We start from the raw sequence: 6,713 nt of genomic DNA on the forward strand, positions 1-6,713 counted from the left end.
TGACTCTCCCTCTCTCTCTCTCTCTAAACTTCGCTCATCGACTCTGCTACCCCAAACCCTAGCAATGGCCTCCGACGACCTCTCCACCATGTCCGCCGTCGTTGACGACTAGAAGTACAGGTTTAAGAGGTCAGAGACCACGCGGCACCATCACCGTCATTGTCCTCCTCCCACAGAAGCACTAGTAGTCACTTGTGGGGCTCCTTCTTGGCTCTCGTTTCCTATGCAATGTGGCTCACAATTTAGGTGAGCTTGTTTATGCAATATTCCAAAGAAACCCAATTGAAATCCAGAAATCCAATTATGAAGAATCCCAGGTCAATTCTGAAATCCAACTCCAAAAATCCAATTATGAAATCCAACTCTAGAAATCCAAAGAAACCCAGTTGAAATCCGAACCCAATTCTGAAGAATCCCAGGTCAATTCTGCAGTGCTTTTCAAAATAATGGTTTTGCACAACTCGGTGTTGGGTTTGGTGCCTATCCCTCCTTGGTGGAGATATTTTGCATGGTATTAATTGTTTGTGCATTCAAGGTGACAACTTATGCATGAAAAATTGGTGCATGGTCAAGTGCATGCATTGGGTATAAATGCATGGTCAAGTTGATGCATTGGGAAGAAATGCATAGTTAAATTCATGTTTTGACCTTTTTTAGTCTTCCTAGGGAGTTAATGTGGGAGATGGGTGGTTGATTCATGTATGAGCATTGATGAAGTGAGTCTAGAGACTTCCATCAATGGTATAAATAGATGAAGCTTGTGTGGAGGCAAGCAAGGAGAGGAAAAAAGCAACTCTAAGGGTCTTCGTGTATAGAAGCAAAGTGAGTTGTGTTCAAGAGTGTGAATAGCTCTTGGGGTAGAGTGATCTTCTAGGTTGAGAGAGGGTGTACAAAGGGTATCCTATTGGATACAAGGGCTTGGGTTGGGCATAAACTTGAGCGGTGTAATCTTGTACTTGTGTAATTCTCTCATTAGTGAAGGTGAAACTCTCCGAGGACGTAGGCAAGGATATTGGCCAAACCTCGTTAAATCTTGTTGTCTTCTTGGCTTGGTTATTTCTTCTTTCTATCTCTACTTCTAGTACTTGCGTGGCGGAGGGATTAAATTCCCTAACACTTGGATGGAGTTTCAGGAAAAAATGAGCGTGAGATATCCATGCCCTTACTCGAGCACAGCTCTATTGTCAGTGATGGGATTGATTCATTAGGTAGCTTTTGCACTCTGCGTGGAGAGGGATTGGAGCCAGTTGCATATACGGTAAAATCATCAATCATTAAAAAGAATAACTATATGCACTAAAAAAGAAAATCCATGCACTAAATTTTTCCCATATCTTCAAATTCCATGCACTAAAAAAGAAAATCCATTAGTAATTCAATATTTTACCACAGTAAATAACTAAATAACAAATTAAAAGAATATTAGAACCATGTTAGTTAATAATTCAATCATATGTGGTACTACAGGAAAGAAAGATCGACTGAAAAAATATAATCTGTTGTGAATTCAAAAGTTACTTTTTTCGAATTCTAGGATTTAGATATAGGGTCCTTGACCCAAAGCACCAAAATAAGCAAAAATTATCCCACTTACCCCAGCAAAAGATTTGTGTTCCCATATACACAATTTCACAGAAAAATACCATTTTGTCCTCAATCCAATTAAAGATTTACAATCAATGCCACTCTGTCCCCTCTCTCTCTGGGGACGCCGATTCTCTCTCTCTCTCTCTCTCTCTCTCTCTCTCTCTCTCTCTCTCTCTCTCTCTCTCTCTCTCTCTCTCTTCCCCCTTCTCTCTTCCCCCTTCTCTCTCCCATCCTTGTCCATGCCGGCGACGATGTCGCGGTAGAGACCGGCCGGGGACCTTCGAGCTTCAAAATGGAGTCCAGTCGTCAACGACGGGGATGTGAGCAACGACGCCGTCAGAGAAGCCGTGGCCCTGGTGTTCGATGGCGCAGACGGCACAGACGGTTTTGGGGAAGTGGTCTCCGGACCGGATCTCCGCCTCCTCATCGAACGTCGTTTCCCGCTCCCGTAAAATCTCCGACGACGTCATTCAGCTTCTCGCCTCACTCTCTGACAGCCTCGTCGAGGCAGAGATCGGCCAGGTTATGAAGTAGATGAGCGCCACCACGAAAGAGGCTAGGAGAAGCAGGAGTTGCTGGCCTCACTCTCCGGCCCAATCGGAACAGGAGTTTTTTTTTGACAAATAGTAACCTGGGTGTTTTGAATTTTCATTTTTGATGGCTGCTTTTTTTTTTTGGTCTCCTTTGCTTTTTATTTTTCTTTAATTATCTATTGTATGATTGAGTTGTAACCCGGCCTCTTGCTTTTTGTTTTCTTTTTTCTTTTTACTTTTTACTTTTTGGTAAAATAGGGGGCAGAAGGTCAAGAAGCAAAGAAAAAAAAGTTTTATCAGGGACAATAGACGTCTATTGGGAGGCAATAGACGTCTACTGGAGGGCAATAAATGTCTTGAATTGGTGTAATCTCCTCTTTTTTTTCCTTATTCAAAGGTCTATTTGCCTAATTTTAGGAGGATTAGTTCATATTCCGGCGGCCGAAATGTCTATTAGGGGACAATACAGGTCTATTGAGAAGGGCAATAAATCTCTCTGAACCCATATGAGATCTCCGACAACCTCTTTGTGGACTTTCGGCAAGGTTTCATAAACCTCTATTGCTCCCCAATAGAGTTCTATTGAGGGGCAATATAGGTTTACTACCCTTTTATTGGGGGGCAATACAAGTCTATTTGGGGGCAATAGAGGTTTTTAGAAAAATCCGGTGGGCGGCGGCCGGTGACTGGTGACCGGATTTCGGCGATCGGTGACCAGATTCAGGCGACCGATGACTGGAATCCGACGAGAGTTGGCCGGTCCGGTAACCGGTGACAGGCGAAGTCTCTTATGGTTTCTCTCTCTAAATAACAAAGGGGTGAGAGTAAATTGGTATTAAAAAATATTAAAAAACAAAAAAAAAAAATCTTAATGGGGTATTAAGGAAGACTTCCTTAGAGTGTTTTGGGTAAGAGAGAATTAAAAAAAACTTAATGGGGTAAGTGGGAAAAAAATCCTTAGAAATGAGGTAAATTGACAAAAACCCTTAGATATATAAGAATACCTAATTAACAACTTGCATAATAGCAAGCCGAATAACTAAGTTTGAAACTAAGAATAATGACCAACTTTATTATTATTATTATTTTTTTTGAAAGGGGGTTGGTACGGCCTTCAAGCCTTGAATAATGAAATTGCCGTATACAAAGGGGGGAGGGGGGACGTAGAGCCTAAACCCCAGCTTACAATAAGCATAAAGAGAACATCCTGAAATAATACCAAGACTCTCCACAAAATATATGTATTCTAGCAAGCATCAATTAGCAAAGAGTGCACTAATGACTACTCCATTTGCTTTGACATAGCGGTGACATACCTGAAAAATAACTCTGTCACGAAGAAGCATCATTACAAATAGCACAGTTTTCCCACTATGTTGCCACACAGAAATAAATCCGGCGACACTTAATTTCATTCTGCCACTAGGAGGCTGCGTCCATTTGATCAAGCAAATAGCCCGCCGCCTCGCTAGGCCAGTCAAGGCACACTGAGTGTGCATACTGAGACCAAGCCCACGTCGCCCTATCAAATAGTGATAGGGACTTATTATCGGCATATAGCCACGTCTTACTAAAAGTAAATAACAACAACACATAAATAAAAGATAAAAACAACATGGGCCCTGAGACAAATCCCAGGCCCAATCATCACCGAGCCCATGCCCAATAGAAGACTTCTACAGCCACACCACTGCCATCTTGCCTGCATCTCCCATGCTACCCCATCACCGGCGGCATCTACCCCTCCATCTACTGTGCCCCGTGCGAAAGCGGACCGACCACACTCCGATCTAGGATAGAGCAGACCGGTAATCGACCTCCTAAAGCCAGATTTTCCCCACGCAGGACATCTAACCTGAACTATGCCTGCACTCCGACTGATACCATTTCGGACTCGCGCCGCCGCTCTCATATCCAGAGCTACAGCCTTGCCCCCGTCCCGCCTGCCCGAGATCTGCAAGTCGAATTCCCAGTCCCGCCTGATTGCCAACGAACCACCGTCGACCTGCAAGCGAATCGGACAACGATGCAACCACCACGCGGCCTTCACCAGGATTGGACTCACTCATTCTAGCCCATCCCACTCATTCGAGGGCGTGCTGTTGGATCGGGCATATGCTTTAACGGAAGACTATGCCACCTAGGTTTTTGTGAGAAAAGTCGAGACTACGCCGCCTATATATTGACCAATTTTATAAGTTTATAGAATTTTGGAGTTGGAAAGTGAAGATTAAACTTGTAGACTGTATTGTGGTTACACTTCATGAACACAAGTTTCTTATTATTTGGCAAGAGTCGAGAGACTGCAGAATCAATATAAATGTTGTTTGGTGTGTAGGTCTGGGGTAAAACAATGAAATAGTAAAAAGATGAGGACCTCAGTTGACAAAATCAAACATGGCACTGGGGGCCAGTAATTACTTTCTTTGATGCTTTTGTAGTTGACCAAACCATATTAAGTGTTTAATCTCATGGAAATTATTCTATGCACCGACGGTACAAGTGACCCAACCCTTATAAAATAATCTCAACCCTCGATATTTATTATCAACTTTATTTTTAATAAACAAAAAATGTATTTAATGCAATCTAACCATTCATTTATGTTGGTGCAAGTGCACGGCGGTGCTCTGAATAATCTCTCTTAATCTCATCACAAAACAAAAAGAAAAAGAGAGAAAAAGAAAAAAAAAGCAAAAAAATCTACTTGGGGGAAGAATCATTAATTTTGTGTTTTGATCGTGAATTTCATCACCAGGTGGGCTCAAATTGGAGCAAAATTGGCAGGAAGAACAATTAATGAGATAAAGAATTTCTGGAATTTGTATAGAGGTTGACTTAACTTTGAATGTCGGCGAAAATCATTCTTTGTGTCATTAAAGTACGTCTGTTGAATTGATAGAGATTGCTGTAAATTTAGGGAATTTTGTTTTCTCCTTCCTCACTATCCCTAAAATGAGGATAGTTATAGGGAATCTTTTAGAGCAAAAAATGAGCGTCTTTTTCTTAAAATAGAAAAAAAAAAAAATCAAAATATGAGAAAGTTGTTGGAGTTGTTTACCAAACTAAAAAATTACTTAATTGAAGGCATTGCAGATTTACCTTCGGCCTAAAATGAGGATAGTTATAGGGAATCTTTTAGAGCAAAAAATGAGCGTCTTTTTCTTAAAATAGAAAAAAAAAATCAAAATATGAGAAAGTTGTTGGAGTTGTTTACCAAACTAAAAAATTACTTAATTGAAGGCATTGCAGATTTACCTTCGGCCTAAGAGGCTTATTCTTGAGATCTTTGGACTCGTTCTTTTGGTTTTTAGACTTGGAAAATTTCATTTTCATTGCTATAAATGACTAGAATTGATGTCGGTAGCTTAATTTTCGCTGGTAGTGCAGGGATCAGAATCCTGACACCTCCATCGTTGAAACATCGAAGCACCGTGACTAGGTTGCATCTTAGACGAAATGGCTATCCCAGCATTTTTTTAATCCTTGTTATCGAACCTAGATTTTGTTACAGCCTCGATGCACCCAAAACACCACCACACCAAACGATCCTCCACTGCAAAAGCCACCGGAACCACCGAATCCATTTGTTGAGACCAAGACCACATAGCCACGAAACAAAGAACCAAACGATCAATCATCCCAGCGATAACAACCACCATCGCCCTCTCCACTAATACCAACTGATATGACCAAACAGGACGGTGAAATAAAAAGCCAAAAGAAAGACTGAAAAGACTCAAAACCAGACCTGGTTTAGATCAAAAGATAGCTTTCTTTGTTTCTTTCTTTTTGGCTTAGAGAGTTTGAGTTTACAGACATCACCTATCAAAGTCCTTAAAGCTTGTTGCGTTTAGACTTTAACCTTGAACATTTTCACTTTAAAGCCATAATTACGGGATGATTGCTTACTTTTCATGCAAGGAAAGGATCGCCACTCGTCCACACTTCTACTTTACATGGAAGCATAGGATAAACTCATTAACAAGTTATATATATCACAAATATGTCAAACTAACTTTTATTTTGAAAGCGATATTGAGATTTTATTTTTTTCAAATGTTTTTTTGGCCGTACAAATAGTCTAGTCTAATACTCTAGAGCTATAGAGATAAAAATTCAAGTTCTTGTCAAGGCATTGCGGGACATGAATATTTTCGTATTGAACTTAAAAGATAAGATGCTGATGTGATTTCTTGTCCAACTAGCAGCCAGAGTCTGTCATCACAAATTGTTATACTGTCTTGGTCAAGATGGCACTGATATTGCAAATATTCATTCAATTCGTCACACCAAATTAACTATATATAAGTCTATTATTGTGTTTAATTTTAATTAACAAGTTTGCATAGAGAGATGTCGTGGCTTGTTGTCAAAGGAACATGATGACAAGGGAAGGAAAACACATTGAAATGGAGGAAACAAATTGATCCAGATCTTTGCCAGATATATAAAGTACATAAAACCGTACTGTAATGGACGGAAGCTTCACTCATTTCTCAGATGCTCTATGGATACGCATGACTTCCAAGCATATAGAAAACATGCATTCTAATTTACTTTGGCTAGTAACGTGCTTTTTAATCAAATAAA

The sequence above is a fragment of the Rosa rugosa genome, chromosome 2 (assembly GCF_958449725.1).
Source record: "Rosa rugosa chromosome 2, drRosRugo1.1, whole genome shotgun sequence".
NCBI classification, from domain to species: Eukaryota; Viridiplantae; Streptophyta; class Magnoliopsida; order Rosales; family Rosaceae; genus Rosa; species Rosa rugosa.